The following is a 17,683-nucleotide window of genomic DNA, read 5'->3' as shown; positions in this document are numbered from 1 at the left end:
AATAACCCCGTGTGCTGCTCAAGCCCTTTCCATGACATACAGAGCAAGGGTCAGAAGCTGCTTTCACATTGCAGATGTGCTCTACTTTTAGACATGTTCCCTGTAACGTGGAAATAATAAATGCTTTGGGGAAAAAGCGTCATTACACAGAAAAACAAGAACCTTTTGATGATCAGGTCGTTAAATTTACTATCTGACTTCTATTTATACCAATTAATGAGCCAATTAAACCATCAGGAACAAGTCAGAATCTTCCAAACAGGTCATTAAAATAAGTGAATCCCACCTGGTAATGAACAATTATTAACACATATACAATAGAGGCAATTATAGAGATAATAATAATAATAATAATAATAATAATAATAATAATAATAATAATAATAATAATTCTTCTTCTTCTTCTTCTTCTTCTTCTTCTTCTTCTTCTTCTTCTTCTTCTTCTTCTTCTTCTCCTCCTTACACTGTCAATGGGTACTGGACTTGTGATGGGCTGCATGCAAACTGATTGGCTTTCCAAGATGTTTAAATGCTGTGAATTGTAAATGATGTTCACTCCTCAATGAAGAGTTAATGGATTTCAATGCACCTCTTTCAGGCTTGGGGTTGGGGGGCTGGACCACCATGCCCGAGAGCATTGCCACCTCCTGCATGATTTCTGAATGCTGTTTATTAGCCGCTGATATTGTGCTGTGAGGTGCAGGGAGGTTGGAGATTTCGCTGCCATTGCAGCCTCATTTCCAAGGCATTCAGAGCACACATCACACTGACATAATGCAAGTGTGAGGTGATGCATGTCTCCCTGCAATTAAGGAGTTTAGTTCTCTTCCAAGGAGGAGGATGTGTTGGTGAAGCAATTAGGCTGCAAATCTCACAGGTGTCTTTCATCTGTAGAACATAGGGGTGTTTGGCAAGCTCAGCCCCCACAGCAGGAGAACCTTCACTATTAAAGCAGGGTAAACTAGTCATTTCACTAATGAGGTTTAAAAAAGAAGAAATGCCAAAAAATATGAAAGGATTGCCTGGGTACTGTGCTATGTTACAATGAAAGGCTTCCCTCCCCCATCTTCCAGCAGACACACAAACACAAAACATACATACTAGCACAGATGCCAGCTCAATTCTTTCTGCCAACGGCCACGGCATAGCACTGCAGATTGCAAGATCTGAAACAACCTAGAATTACCTCTGACTGTTAACCTGAGGAGGTCTAAGGGAGTCCCCTTTGAAACGTGCGTCTAACTGAATGATTTAGTCCCCAGCATTTGGAATACTAAGTTAAATGTATACAGTATTGCATGCAGTTACCCCACTCACTGGCTTGGTGGTTTTCACACTGTTAGTTTGTGAGTCTCCACACACATGCCTCTCCTCACTCCTCTTGCAAGCTATTAGGTCTGTCTGTATGAGAGGAGATAAATGTGATATCACACTCAAACCTATTATATCCCATAGAGGATGGCATGTGACTACGATTTACAGTAGATAGACAGATCATTCAAGCACATATATAACCCTTTCTGATCATAAATTCGCCCTCTAAATACATCACCTGATTTAAACAATGGATGGGATTATAATCACGGCAATGTTCCTCAGCATGCATTTTAATTTGTAGCATTTTGTTTAATTTGTTTTGCAGTGTATAAATGCATCTTTCAGCTCGTCAGGAGAAAAAAAAAGTAAAGCTTTAATGACTCCTAAAAAAAAAAAAAGTACAAATGTTTAAACATAAATCAATCAATCAATCAATGAATCCAATCAATCAGAATGCAATAATATGCCGTGTAGACACCAGACCAGAAAGGCTGCTTTGGCATGCTTGACTTTGCTACATCTTGGTCTTGGAGTGTTAATGGTACTCCTTCCTTAGTGTTTTGGTGGATAATTCATTCTGACTGCTGAACACAATGACAAATAACCATTATTCTTTTCCCCTGCACTGATAATCGAGACAACTTAAACATTTTTCGCTGGCACAAGTGAAACCATTAATCCTCTCTGATTTCACCGATAAGTGGTGACTGCAAAATAATGACTATGTCACCCGAGGAGAGAAAAAAATGTGAACAATTAAAACAAGCTGGCTATTATCTAGTGAGTCCCGAGTCCCTTTTCACATTTCATTAACAATATTGTAAGTGATCTGTACCTTATTACCAAGCTGCGATTATCAGGAGAAACCCAATTAGTCAAAATCTGAGTCCCTGCTTTCATTTTCTAATGAAATAAAATGTATCTTTGTATAATGTAATGTGGGCAAATTTGTCTGCTTGTACAAATGAGATGCTCTTATAATACCAGTGGTCCAGTCAGTCACTTTCACTTAATGATGCCGAATTCCTTTATTAATGCCCGTCTCCGGTCTGTATTTAAGGATACAGCGTTGTCAGAACATAAACCACTTCACCCCTTTCTAAGATGTTTAAAAAGCTTGCTTAAAAGCAAGTGTGCATGATTCATAAAGACATACTGCATTTAATGACAGGTCGATATTAATGTAAAGGAACAGAGACTGCATCAAGGCATAATGCAGTATTTGTGTATGCGTGTGTTTTTGGTTGTCTAGCGCGCACACACACACACACTCACTCACATCCTGGTACTTTGCCTTTATAACTGACTTGTGCCTGAGCACAAAAACCTGTGGGTAACCCAATACGTTTTAGAGTTGCTGTTTGGCTGTCAGGTTATCATCAATGTGTGTAGCAAACCCACTGATTTAATGATCTCACCTCATCTCTATACCACAAAAACTCCTGTTGTGTTTATTAGTGACCTTTAAATTCAATAACAGCTTGCCTGTTGAGAGAGAGAAATACAAATCTTCTGATTAGGCAGCACGTTAGCAATCACAATGCAGTCTCCAGTTGGTTATACTTTTTCAAGCCAGATCTAGTGCAAAGCGAATTCCACTGCACCTCGCAGCCTTGGTGCTCAGTTGCTGGACTGTAGAGACAAAGTGTCCATGCAATAATTGGACCCCTACTATTTTAACAGATTGCTAGATAATATCCAAATGACTTGCATGCAAACACTTTACTTAATCAGTAACATACAGTAATATACAGTATTTTAAAGCTGGTGCTTTCTTGTCTCACTTGGTCAGTCAGGGGCTAGCTCCCCACTTAGCCTAGGTTGTATCAGGTGCCTAGTTCTGCTATGAAGACATAGCACAGCCTCACCCCTGTTCTTCAAACAACCAGATGTTCAGTAAATAAGACTATACAGTCAAAGGACCGACCCGCCACCTCGCTTGTGTATGAAGTGTACATATATTTAAAAAAACACTACGGATTGACAAGGGCTTGTGCAGGCTCGGCACAAACCTTTTCTTCATCTCGGTCTAGAATTCCTTTCAAAAACCCCTTTCCCTTTTTTCTTTCCAAATCACCGACCGCTCCTCTGAAAATCCCCGCTGCGGCAATGCTTAGCCCCGTAGTTATTCAGTGATGTTTTGTTGTTTTATTTTCCTATCTTATTGAAAAGAGAAGCATCTTGTTCTGCTCCCCGGTGGCTGACCCTTGTCACATTGCTGGCACTGACCCCAAGCCTGGTCTCCTATAAGCATCTCCTGCAGAAGGCACAAGCAGCAGCACGCAAAGGGGTCTTGAACCACAGATGCATAAACAGCATTTCTTATTACTTTTCCCTGAAATCAATGGGACGAAGACACTTGGCCTCGGATGTGTAAACATTGAGGCGGGGCGTGTGCGTTATCGATGCAAACGGCAACCATCCACGGTTTTTTTGAGTAGGGTTCTCGCACCAGGAGTCTGAAATCCCTTCATCCAAACCTGTGATTGCCTACTTAATTATTTGAATAGAATGTCACATTTAGAGGACAAACGGGATAATTGGTGATTTTTTTTTTTTTTTTATCGTTTTTATTCAACCCCCTTGAAAGCACCCCTTAAGTTCGTTGCTCAAATTGAGCTTCGCTTTTGCTCTGCGTATTTTGGAGACTCTCTAGTAGTGGCTTGGAGGGGAATCAGAAAGTATTTAATGGAACAGTAAAACCCTTTCAATGTAAAGTGAGGGAGCTGCCTGGAACGTGGAGGTAGCTTAGAGAGGTGTAATGGGAGGGATTTTCAAAGGAGTACAGGTTAAAAGCTAGGGGCAAACTCCAATGGCTTACATCAGCTGAAAATCAAACTCTGATTTTGGTACCTAATGACAGTAGGACTTTTGTGAACAAAGCTTTCGTCAGCTCTTCTCAAAGCATGATGTGCCTTGAATGCAATATTTTCATGTGGAGAATGGGCCAGTTCGCTGTTGTTCAGAAATAGACATTGATGGCAGCATGAAGATCATGTTAAAGGACAGTTTCAATGTACATTGTTTGTGCTCGAAGAGGGATGTAGAGCATGGGTGTAACTGATCAAAGGATTCAGACACGTTTCACCGCTCTGTAGCCGAGGAAGGGGTAAAACAGCCCTGGAAGCACTAGCTGGAAGTTGAGCGAGAGGGAATGAAACGGTGCTGGCACTCAACCCCTGAGCTTCGTTCACAGCTTAATCAGCCCCGACCTGCGGTTACTGCTCTTGATGTGACCACCTTGTAAACTCCATCAAGGAAATTCCAGCACTGTTTGTGGCCTGTCATGTTCCATACCCCCCAGCCCTGGCTTAGTCTGCAGGTGCTTCTTAACACTTGTTCTCCCCTGGGAGTGTGTGTGTGTGTGTGTGAGTGTGCGTGCGTGTGTGTGTCTGTCTCTGTATGTGTCTCTGTATGTGTCTCTGTGTGTGCCTGTGTCTGTGTGTGTGTGTGTGTGTGTGTGTGTGTGTGTGTGTGTGAGTGTGTGTGTGTCTGTGTATGTGCATGAGTGTGTGTGTCTCTGTGTGTGTATGTGTGTGAGTGTGTGTGTCTGTCTCTGTGTGTGTCTCTCTATGTGCATGTGTTAGGGGTGAGGGAGTACAGCTCTATTGCAAGACCTGCTAAAGCAAGTTTGATTTGATTTGGATCCTATTACGGTCACTGTAACTTCTCCTGTTTCAGTGATAATGGGCAATTGGAGGAGATTATTGTGTTGGAGAGGGAGGTAATATGTTGCTGAACGACAGGAGCCCAAGTGGTACAGAAAAGTTACAATGATATGTTATATTGTAAAAAAATAAAATAATGTATGGTGTTATTATTTATTTATATATATATATAAATTTATATATAATATATATATATATATACACACAGTATATATATATATAATATATATATAAATATATATATATGTATATATATAATATAATATATATATATATATATATATATATATATATATATATATATATATATATATATATATATAAATTATGAATATATATGTATTAATTTCATATCATTTTAACAAACAGACTGCACAGGCAAAGATTTAACCAAAATGGTTTGGAATTGAAAGAAGAAAGAAATTCGAAAATACAAACTTGATAGTGTGTTATTAGTGCTATATCCTTTACTCGTGTGCTGAATTGTGCTTTGTTAACCTCTTCTCCAGGTGTGTCAGAGGTCACTGTTTGTTGGCCTCATGGCGAGGTTACGTGAATTTGCTTCTGATTACATTGTGTATTAGACCAGAGGATGAGAGGGCAACTGCATTTGACTGCATTTAATCCTGTACTTCAGAATACTGTAATCTGCCAAGTGTTTAACCTGTAATATTTTGTATTTATTCATATCCTGATGTAACTATCACTATTTAATCATATCCTGATGTAACTATCACTATAATCTGCTGTATTATTGAATTGTGGTTTGTCACACTTGAACAAAAGTTATTGTATTTCTTGCTCTTATTGTATTACTTGTATTGTAATACTTGAAATGTATTTGCTTACGATTGTAAGTCGCCCTGGATAAGGGCGTCTGCTAAGAAATAAATGAATAATAATAATAATAATAATAATAATAATAATAATAATAATAATAATGTTAATTTAAAATTAGTTCAGAATTCATAGAAAATATAAACCATATTATGGCAGCAGGTCTTTATTGAGTCTACTTCCATTACCATTTTAATTTGTTTTAAAGCACTTTACAATGAAATCCACAGGTGAGGACAGGCAAGTTATTAATGTCAAGATCTTTATTTGTCTTTTTAACAACGAAAAACAAACAAAGCAACTGTGACAAAATATAAAATATAATAAGAAAGCAAATCGCTTCAATAAAAGGGAGACTAGGCTCAGGCTTGAAGGCCATCTTCTCTGAGTGAAAATAAGAATAATAAAAAGCAGACATCTGATACTTGTTAATTATTAAGGACAGGTATAAATCCTCCCATATCGTCTTCATTTAAAGAAACATAAATGCAGCTGTATTTCTGCCACTCTGAGAGAAGAAGAAGAAGAAGAAGAAGAAGAAGAAAAAACCCTGTTGTGTGAATCCTGCAGAAGGCCTTGAACCCAGCCATTCATCCCTTTCTGTTCATCAGCTGAGTCTAATTGCCAGAGAGGACACGAGACCCTAAGCCCGATTGTTCCTTATCCTCTTTTGAGGCCTGTGAGACTTGAAAAGCGAAAGGCTTGCTTTTGATCTTTTCTGATTCTCCCTTTCTCTCCTTCTTTGTGTTCTCCCCACTATCCTTTTCTGAGAACGACACATTCCCTTTTCTCTCTGGCCTCTTCTTCATCCATGTAAAATAATGATCAGGCCCTGCTTCATTTAAATAATGACCGGGCCTGGAGGTCACCTTTGAGGGGAGAGTCTGGAGGGATGGCCCTCTGCTGTGATATAGACCTCGGTTAGCCTTTGCATCTTGCCCTTTCTCTCTGGTTACCTTTATATACCTTGACCCTAATTTTCGTCATCTCATCTTAATGAGGTCTCGGCACACAGATGACACAAAACCGGACCAGCGTGGCTAGGGTGCAGGGCCGGAGTACAATGACCTGAAGGGCAGTGTCAGGAAAGGGCACATCTGTGCTTACTCATTAAGAGTCTGGACGATCTCCTGGTTTCTAAGACCCTACAAGCTGTGCATCAGGACACCTTGTCTTGCACTGTTCATTGTCAGCACCTCTCCAAGAAGCCATGGAGGATCAACAGTCTGGGACTGGAATTGCAGAACCTCCACAGAACAGAAGAAAAGCTGATTGCGGTAAAAGGAAGAATGGACAGCTGATTAGTAGAGCCTCGTTGTAACCTTTTCTCACCTCAGTAGCTCCACTGCAGTCCACACTTCGAAGTACTTGAACTTCAGGAAAAAGGCCAAAGTTAAAAAATAAATAAATAAATAAAAATAGAAAAAAAGGCAGAACCAACACAATCATGTAAAGCACCTAAAACATCTTGGTGTTGGTGAGAGAACAGAGCCCGGCCCTGTGACGGCATCGATCAGCTCCTGAAGACACACAGATCCGCAGAGCTCTGATCGCGTCCCGCTTCTCTCGATCCTCTCAGAGAATGTGCTTATTGATCTGGCCCACTTCTCTGGAGTTAGCGCGCTGATAATTCCTGACCGAGGGGGCTTCTGTAGGCCTGAAAGCTATGCGTTTAGAAGAAAAGAAGATGTTGTCTTGAAACACAGTCGTCCCAATCAGACTGGTGAGACTGTGTTACGGCTGCGGGGTTGGGTTGGGTATTTATTTATTTTCTTGCTTTATTTACTTCAAACTGAAGGCTTATTGTTGGTCTTCACTGTGCCTCCGTTGCTATGTTTACCATCTTGTTGAATATAAAATTGCAACTGCAGTGATGCTGTCTTTTATATGAAAAAGTAATTCAACTTAAACAAAAAAACTGTGCACAGATATTAAAAAAACAGAACATTGCAGATTTGTTGTAGCATTCAGGCAAACTCTAATTATGTGTGCGTTATCTGGTGTGTATTAATTACAGTACTTTCCAGCAGACAGAACTGCAGGCACGATTCAAATGCGTTATTTCCTGAGTGTTAGAAATGGGAGCAGTGGGTCTATTTGTACACCAGAAAACCAGATAAGTCTTTGTTATAATCTGCAGTACTTGTTTTTTTTTTTTAAAACATTAATCACAGGACATTTGATACATATGCAGCTGTACTAACTCGTTCTCTTCATCACCTCCGAGAAGTCTTGCTGTCTGAGGTTTCCAGGTAACTGGAATGGTTCCAGAGGTCTATCAGAGTGCTATTGTTTATAATCAGTGTTAAAAACAATATCACCAACATGTACACTAAATGAAATATAGTACATTAGTAATTAAAAAAACTAAAACAAACACACAGATAGACAAGTGCATTCAGTTAGTTGCATAGATCTAAATCTATCCAAGAAAGTAACAGTTTAATTATTGGTCTTGGTATTTGCACTTCATGATATGGCTTCTAGCCTGCACTGGTAAAGTTAACAATAGGATCTATTCTAGTGAATTCTACACAACGCTTCTGATGTTGTAGCATGTAGAGATATGCAAGTATACCCGAGACTGTTAAAGGAAGCAGGCAACACATCCTGTGTGGCTTTTCAAAGGGATGCTCACATACAAGACCATTGCCTTTCTGTACCGTTGTTGGAGCACATCCCTTTGAAAATCAAGGCTATTGAGTGTGATGCTCGAGTGACATTTAACTGTGCTTGATGTGAGGAGCCAGCTCCCTTTACCTTCCGAAGACACAGCCACCGCAGGTGCCGTTGATTACAACTAAAACCTTCTTTACAGCATTTCAATGCAGGAAACTTTAGAAATATATGTACAGTCTGAGTCCTGGAGGGCAGCTGGTCTGGTTACGATTCATGCATCACCTATCAAATATTTCAGAATGAAAGGACTGGGTTTCTTTATAGATGTTCTTTTTAAATGCAGCGAAGTCTCAAATTGTCGACTTTGTTCTCATAAACAGGTCTGAGTTTGCCTGAGAGGAGAAAGTTGAACACTTTAACATTGCAGGCATAAATACAAAGTGTCCTTCGGAACAGGTCACTTTCCTATAAATGAGTTGCTTTACAGGATTTTATAATAATAATAAACACTATTTGAAAAAATAAGTGCAGTAAATGTCAGCCCCTTCCATCCTGAAGGTTCTGTGCTGCATATACCAGCAAATAGCAATAGAATAGAAAAATGTAACCACAAAACCATATGGAAAACCTAATTAAAAAGTGTGAATACAAGATTACATGAATGACAAGGCTTAGTCATAAGTGTTCATATAGACCACTACTGAGCAACTGGGTAGGTACTGGTAAGCTTCCCTGCTCAGTGCTGAAGGCCACACTGAAACGGGAGCTTTGCTGTGTCTATTTTAGGATCTGAATTGCCAATAATGAGTCCACTGCGTGCTGTTGTTTTGAGCTTATTTGTGCCTTTTGACTCCCTAATCAAGTTCTCTCTGTCTGTCTATCTCTTCTAGATTGGGCTAAATTGGTTTTGATTGATCGCTACTGATTTCTATTAAATAAACTTGACTTCATTTGTATTCTGTTAGTACTACTTCAATAATAATAATAATAGAAATAGTCTGCTTCTTATTAAAAACAAATTAAATAGACGTGTCACTGTTTCATCAAAGAAAACATGTTTTTGCTTGCTGTAGCTGACCAATTAGATCCAGTGATTTTAAGATGCGTTTATCATATTGGAACAACCTACTTTCTTGTCGTAGTCCCCACACCAGCTTTGACCCAGATTGAATTGCTAGTGCTGTCAAAAATGGATCCAGTGTACTGAAATGGACCGGTCAGCAGAACCCTAATATTTCACCCGTTAGCTTCCAGCACTTGGCAAAATGGCTTCTGGTCTTTGGACACAGTAATGTTTCAGGGTCCAGGATCCCTTTCTTTTCATCAAGTACTGAATAAAGTAGAAAGAAAAATAAAAAAAGAATTGAACAGCAGTAAATTCCCAGTCTCCATCAACAGCCAATTCAAACCGATCAGTTTGAAAACTCAGGGAGAATGATCTCAGGGAGAATGATCGACAGACGTGAGTTGCCCCTGTTCATCATGCCCTCCCTGTGTTCAGGACCTTCACTAACCTCGCCTCGGCTACCAGCACTAGGCCCACATCTCAAACACTCCCAGCAGGCTTTTCTGGGGCAGCCAGGTGATGTGGGGCACCCCGCTATGCACATCGCTGGAAGCCAGAAAACAAGTTCAGCATGACTGCTGTGAGGCCTGGCAGCTTCCTCCGAGACATGAACCCACTGACCAGAAAGGTGTGAGCCAGAGACACGACCAAGTCATTGCAAAGGTTCTGCACAGGCTGGGAGCAGCAGAGGCATTCCTGCAGGGAACTTTGACAAATGCGTCAGTCTAACACCCAGGCGGGGGCGGGTCTCCTCTTTCCATAGAACTGCCTTTTTCACTTTCTTATTTTCTCTTTAATGGTCCATGAATTAAAGTTTAATATTTTAAAAGTGTGAATTGTTTCTCAAATACAGCAGACTTCGATTGTTTCCGCCCTGAAGCTTGTTTATAACTTCACTTGTAACACATATATTGGTGCCTTATTGATTGTTTACGGATTGGAAGAGATGCTTATGATGAAGCATTTCTGTAAGTTCTGTATACCCTAAATGCTTAATGTCTGAGACTGAGGGCTGGTTTAATATACTAGTCTTTCATCAAAATGTTATTTTGGTAACAAGTGGAATGAGTCAGTTGGCACTGGGATTGAGGTCACCTTTGAGGGCAGTCTCAAAAGGAGAGGCCAAACATAATGGACAGGGAGATTGAACTGCTTCTCAAAGCCAGGGAAGATCTGAGGCTGTCCCTGCTTTGTGTAAATAGAGATGACTATATACTCCAGGACTGCCATTTCGATACCAATTACAGAGTATGTAGTTTAGAATATGAAAAAATCTCAAGCTTACTCTTTTAATTTGGTAACAACGTTATGTTCCTTTTACGAATGTAACCTCACATTCCACCTTCCAGAACTGGGCTGATTTTCACCTGACCTAAGTTTTTTTTATTTACTTTATTCTGGATTCACCACAAAACAAATATCTAACTAAATAGTCCATCGCCTTTGTCATGATTGCCTGCAAAATAAAATATCAGTGACTGGTAAATATTTGACATCATTTAATAATCGCTGTTAACAAAGCATTCAATACTTGCTAAGAATCTCAAATGAGATGTTTTAAAAAAGTTTGCTTTTTTCACCCTTTTTTGTTTAATTTCCATTTAATTGTGATCAGTTGTTAGGTAATTGGAATAAACTGCTGAAATCTGGGCCTGTGATTTCTCATTAGTTCAGCATCGATACCTGCGCTGAATCTGTGGGTCAGTAAGCTGCTCTCCTCGCTGCCCAAGTGAATTCATTTATCATCTTGATCCTGGGTGTCTGGAGGAAATTAGAAAGCTCTTCAGAGTTGAATGAAGCTGTACTGAACAGCTGTCTCGTAGCTGACAAAACAGGGATCTGCAGCCATGTGCAGGCAGGGCTGAGGCTTTGGCTGCATGGCTAACAATACTAAGTGCAATCTGTGAACAGACATGCAAAGACTTGTTTTATAGTGCAAGGATGATTAAAAGAAGCAATCCCAAAGCCTCCAGGAACCACACGTGTGTGCAAGCTTTATTAACAATGACTGTATAACAGGAGAGACATGCAGTATACTCGTGTTAGATCGCAAGATTGGACAGTTCCTGCAGTGCATTAAAAATATCAGGTAGTTAAACACTCACGTTTGCATTCCTATATTTGTGGGGACTTCTCATTGACTCTCACTATATTTTCATTTACTATTTCTAACTCCAGTCACACAAAAATCCACACAAGTCTACAAAAAAATATTTTGGCACTTTTATTATTTTGTTTAAGGCATATTTAGTTCTTAAAAACATGTTTTACAAAGTGGGAACATCCACACAACGTCGTTTTTTCAGGAGTTACTATCTTTGTGAGGGCATTTTCTCAAATTTTGTCCACACATTGATAGTAGTACCTGCCCACACACACACACACTCACGCAAGGACACACACACACACATGCACACACACACATTTCTATAGCAGCGATTGTTTCTCAGGGCTGGATACCATACACATTAAACTAAAGTGCCTGTCTGCATTTTTCCTTTGTTGAATGGTGGCATTCAATCCAGTTGTTCAGAAGCATGGAATGTACTGCATGTGCTTTCCACAAGGCGCTTACCCAGTGTTAACTCAAGGATCTGGTATCTCTGCTCTTGAAGAGGCATGTCTGAGTGTGTACTCTTACTGTATGTCTGGAATTGAATAACACAACACAGTGTAGCTGGGAAAGCGCTACAGGGCTCATATGGCAGAACTGTAGTTTGTGATTGAATTCATCCCTTAGTAGAGGCCAGGAGTCAGTTACTCCTTGATCATTATAATATCCTGTGGCTCTGTATATTGTCCTGGCTATATTCCAAAATAGGTCACACATACTGTACTTGCTAGGCTGTGCCAGTGTGTGTGAATTTGACAGTGGGAATATTGCACGTGAATGATCTGTTGTTAAATGGAAAGACTTTTCCAGGTAAGGAGACGTGTAACACAGGGCTGGTCAACAGCTCTTTCCAGCTCCCTTCAACACCCACCCACCTGCAGATCCATGACTGACCCACAGACTGACAGCCATCAGCTGCATCAGCCAGTGGCTGTGCAGTCTCTCAATACATCCCCATTAGATCTGCTTTCACTCCACGCTGGAGGCAATTGAAAAAAAAAACAAAAAAACAATCATCTGTCTTACATTTAATTAGCACTAAAAAAAAAGATAAAAAAATAATGATTTTGCTTTAAAGAGAAAAAAGCAAGGGGTTTCACAGAGATGCAGGAGTTGGTGGAATCCCAGAGAGACAGTGAATAACCTTTTCCCTTGATTTAGGAAACAGACATTGATCTGTCACGCTGTTTGTACTAGCTGAGTTCCCAGTGGTGCGCTTCAGCTTGAGAAACGTTAAGGCGAGTTCATTAGCTGTCCGTAGCTCATTCCTGTGAGCGGATCATGATAATACTGCAGTTAGTTAATGGCTTTCTGCTGTTTCCCCCAGAGCCTGCCTGTCTAAAGCCTGCAGGACTGAAAAGCTTCTATTGTGAAGACAGAACCCTCGACCTGGGGCTGCCTATCCCTGCCTGGCAAGGCTGGAGCAAGAGATGCTGTTTGGAAACAGTGTGATTCCACAAATGTGTGCAGGGGAGATATTTCGAAACAACATCTTGCCCTCCGCGTTGTTTTTCACATGGCTTTGCAGTTAGAAGATGCAGATGCTGACAGTAAGTGAACTCATGTGCTTATCCTGTGAGTTTGAACTGGGAGCCAGGCAATCCTCAGCTGAGACCGTCTCTCTCTCTGATGGGCAGCAGTAGTTGGGGATTGCTCAGTACTGTTATATTATTTTACTTTATACCGAGACTGGGAGTGAACCGGCGACCACACGCTCCTCAAGTGAGGCCCTTAATCACTGCACACAAGAGCCAGGCTGCTTTGCATGAGCAGTTCTAGAGCTTTCAATCTCATCTCCCCAGCAGGGGTCAGAATCTGTACTGACAGTGCATAAATTAACACTGCCCCTTACATGTTTCAGTGCTGGCTACCAAGAACAGGTAGCACGTTGGAAGAGATCAGTGCTAGGGCTGAGAAGCCTCAGAACTTGCCTTGTTTTTCACTTCCTCCTACGCTGGGGTCACGTTTTTAAACAAGATCATCCATAAAGAGATGTGATATGTACAAAAAAAGAGTCAATAAAGATTGCTGATTATCTTTTTCAACGTAGCCGTATCACCTCTGTATACGACTTGGAGGTTTCTTTGTAAATGTCACATGCTTTCGTCAGATACAGTACGCAATGTACTATAGTACAACATGTTACAGGTGTAAAAAAGAAATTGTCACACACGGTTATACTCGCTGTGGTATGCCTGCTTTAAAAATGCCTAATTGAAAACAAAATTACAAGCTATTTTTAACCGGATATCTGTTAGCATTAACAGCCTTGAGGAAAAGAAAAACAGATTGAATGAGTGTCCAATTAGTCGGTGTAGATTTACAGCTTGTAATTTACACGGCAGCAGTACCCTGTCCTAGTGCTGACGTGGAGTTAGTGCTCTGCAGTTCTCAATCAGAGCAACAATTTAATTGTAGCATTAACATCCATTAACATTTAACTAACCTTTTACACTAACCTCGAGCTTAACCTGTATAAAAAGTGCCTGTTAAAATCACAACGTGTTAATTTTGTGTTGCTTGGCTGAAAGAAGAGCTTGTTTCTGATTGCCTGGTGTGCAGACAGTATGCTAGCCTCAGTTTAACTGTTTCCAGTAGTGTTTATGTAACTGGTTGCGTAGGAAATATGTTATCATGGTCCCTAGCAAGTATTTGGTAGTTAGTCAGTAGTCGGGAGTACATATATCTTGATAAAGAAACTGAACTATGAATTGACGTGATTTATATGCAGGTATTTCTATTTCCTGCAGTGTGTCCTTATGCCAGCCTGGCTTAATTTGTACAGTACCATTATTATTATGTGCACTAAGCTGTAGGTTTAACGCACATGATAGCTAATAACTTTTAAATGGCTTTGTAGATTGCTCAGTATACAGCTCTATAATTACTAAGAAATTAATGAAGGTCTTTTGTAGTTTATTTAACCAAACTGTCTCCCCAAAACACCCCAAAGACCTACCAGCTGACTCTTAACAGGTCTTTGAGCAGAATCATCAGTGCAGGCTGCTGTGAATTGCCACTGTGATAGACTAGTTGTTCTAGTTGTTCCTCTTCAGTTTTATAACCAGGCTGCCAGGATGCGTGTTTCATGGAGGGGCTGGTGGAGCTGTAGCTCTGCGTGTGTTTCTGTGTTTCTCCTCACTCCGAGGCTCTGCTGGGATTCCACACTGCTTCTGACTGACCAGATGCCTTTGCAGGTCACACGTGAACTGGGCTTGACTGCTGGAGCCAGGTCTCCTGTGGCATTGTGCACACAGCAATCTCAGCTCGCGTGAAGACCAATGCACCATCTTCCTCTTGTACAGGCTTGGCACCTGACTGCTGAGGGGGTCACCATGGTTACCGTGCATCAGAGCATTCATCATTGCTACACTGGGCTTTGGCAGGCTGCTGTACCTTTGCTGGTGACGTTCTCTGTCTAAGAGTTGCTCTTGGTCCCGATGCAGAAAATATGAAATTGTGTAGTTCAGGAGTCCCAAGATCAACTGGGTCAGCAGAACCTCTGAAACATGTATTAGTGGGGCGTTACAAAGATCCAGGTGGACCCTTTTAAAGAGAGGCAGTGTCCAGTGTCACTGTGTAAACCAGCACACATCTTACAAGAACTGTTAGGACCATTATACTTAAAGGCCCAACTACTCTGTACTTTTTGGTTGATCTTTCTGTTCATTTTCAGATTCCTTGTTTTTCTGACATGCTAAATTAGATGCGAAACAAAACACATTTTTTTTAAGCAGCAAACAAAATAAAAAATCAATATATAATATGTATATCTAGAGCTATATCAATAAAGATATAAAGAGCTTCAGATTTATATATCTCTTCACATATTTGCCCTTTACAGGTCATTCTTTGTTCCTTAGACCTTTTCAGTTCAAATAATTTGACCTTTTTTTTTAGATTACTATGGATGCTGGACAGCTTTGACTCCTGACGTTGTCCTTTGTGTCTTTTTGACATTTCAGATTTCAACCATCGGCTTCTTTTAGGACCGTCAACTGTGACCTTTGGCCCTTTTGGGAATGGAGTTTTTGACCCTAGCTGTCTTGAGACCAGAACTGGACCTCTTTTTATTTTGGCTTTAGACTTTGAACCTTTGGACTTTTGGGAATTGCCCCTGAGAAGGTTCCTCCATGAATTGCATTGCGCAGGAGCCCCAAAGAAGGTTACCTTTTTGTTTTGTCACATCTCCAGGAACAACAGGAAACTTTTCACAAGCTCTTGCTAAATTAGCAGCTGGTACATTTTTAAGAAAAGATCAGAAGGTCATTTTTGCTGGAACAAGGCGCTGAAGCATTACAAGACCTTTAGACCTTTGTGACCAGTGGCCCTGCAATCTTTCACTCTGTCATGTTTAACTAAAACCAATACCTATTCAATCCGGCATCCATCAGTGTTACTTTAGAACATGCCAGACTGCTGTCCATGCATCTGGGTTCCTTTTCACCCTCGTATTTATGGTAAACATTCCTAACAGCAGCTGGGTGATGGGAATTTACAGGTTAATCAATTGCTAGTTAAGAGCTGCAGTAAACATTTACCAGCCTAATACCCTGAGGCGGCAACATTTCCATTGACTGTTTTTTTCTTTTTCATTGTTAAGCAACGGTTTGTTATTTTTGTGTAATGCTTGTTAAGCATTACCGCTGTGAACAAACTGTTGCTTTCAAATACATTTGAACACCCATACAATGCAAATGCGTACACTCCCATTTTATCTGTTCTTTTGCTCGACAATATATTTGAACTCAGTACTGTAGAAACACTATGGAGGTATACTAATAGCTGAATACTCAGTACTGTACAAACACTATGGAGGTATACTAATGGCTGAATACTCAGTACTGTACAAACACTATGGAGGTATACTAATAGCTGAATACATTATCTAACGTTCTTTATATCTACCTGTGAAACTGAAAACATTATACCTTAAATGCACCGAGGCAAGAAGAATTTGCTTTAGCTTTGAAAAATGTCTAGAATGCCATTTAATGGTTTAATGGCTCTGTTGTTCCTCAGTGCTAACAGGGATCTTTACTGATGCCAAAGCAGACTGGATCTTTATCTTTAAGATCATAGTAAACAGCACAGTGACACCCAACACCTGGGAAGCATTAGTTGACAGTATTCCCTGACTTAGCCATCAACATGACTTCATGCACCCCAGCTGCTGCTTTGTGGCAGTACTGGACAGGACTAAATAAGTTATGAGATGTGAAAATAGACAGTGAACTAAAGCTTTATGGTGTTTCCGTCTTCTTCTGTGAAACTGTGGTATGGAGATTAAATATTGTACTGTATTGTACTGTATGCTGAACAGGAATTAAGGGACTGTAAGCCACATTGCAGCCCCTAACCTCTAAACTACATTGTCTCATTGAAAAGCTCCCGAATACAGCAGTTCATCCCAAATGGCAATTACCAGGACAAAAAAGCTGGACATCTCTCTGACTCATTCCTGCTTTCTTACTACCTATTGGAACGGTCCAAACAGTGGCGGCCGATCTCAATGTGGCTCAGACAACCTATAAAACCAGCGCTTTCGCTGAGCTTTTTCTATTGACTGACTGTGCTAGTCTGGTCTTGTGTCACTATTACAGCAATTTAAGGTATTGCATCCTTCTGGTCAGTACCAGAGTACTGATGCTGTTTCTGTTCCTATTCACGTCAGAATCCCCAGCCTCTTTAATAATTTATTTCTTAGCAGACGCCCTTATCCAGGGCGACTTACAAGATATCACATTATTTTTACATACAATTACCCATTTATACAGTTGGGTTTTTTACTGGAGCAATCTAGGTAAAGTACCTTGCCCAAGGGTACAGCAGCAGTGTCCCCACTGGGGATTGAACCCATGACCCTCCGGTCAAGAGTCCAGAGCCCTAACCACTACTCCACACTGCTGACCTTCTTTGAAGGTTGACTGCAGGGAATGGCCATCAGAACTCAGGAAAAAATACGCCCTCGGAATTGGTACATGCACTAGAAATGAATAGCAAGGCATGACATGGTATGACATTCTGATCTTGCTGTATACCAATAGCAGCAACAGTTATTTA

At 40.5% G+C, this 17,683-nt stretch overlaps 1 long non-coding RNA gene across 1 annotated transcript in view; it reads left to right on the top strand.

Annotated features, from left to right (window-relative positions):
• Window positions 1-17,295, top strand: part of LOC131700497 (uncharacterized) — a 29,017-nt gene extending 11,722 nt beyond the window's left edge. Inside the window, exons 2-3 of the long non-coding RNA XR_009308384.1 lie at window positions 12,948-13,170; window positions 15,586-17,295. This is a non-coding gene — a long non-coding RNA (uncharacterized LOC131700497). The remainder of the gene's footprint in view (window positions 1-12,947; window positions 13,171-15,585) is intronic.
• The last annotated feature ends 388 nt before the right edge of the window (window positions 17,296-17,683 follow it).

The sequence above is a fragment of the Acipenser ruthenus genome, chromosome 24, assembly GCF_902713425.1.
Source record: "Acipenser ruthenus chromosome 24, fAciRut3.2 maternal haplotype, whole genome shotgun sequence".
Taxonomy (NCBI): Eukaryota; Metazoa; Chordata; class Actinopteri; order Acipenseriformes; family Acipenseridae; genus Acipenser; species Acipenser ruthenus.
The sequence above is the reverse complement of the archived record's forward strand: the minus strand, read 5'-3'. Positions and strand labels throughout refer to the sequence as shown.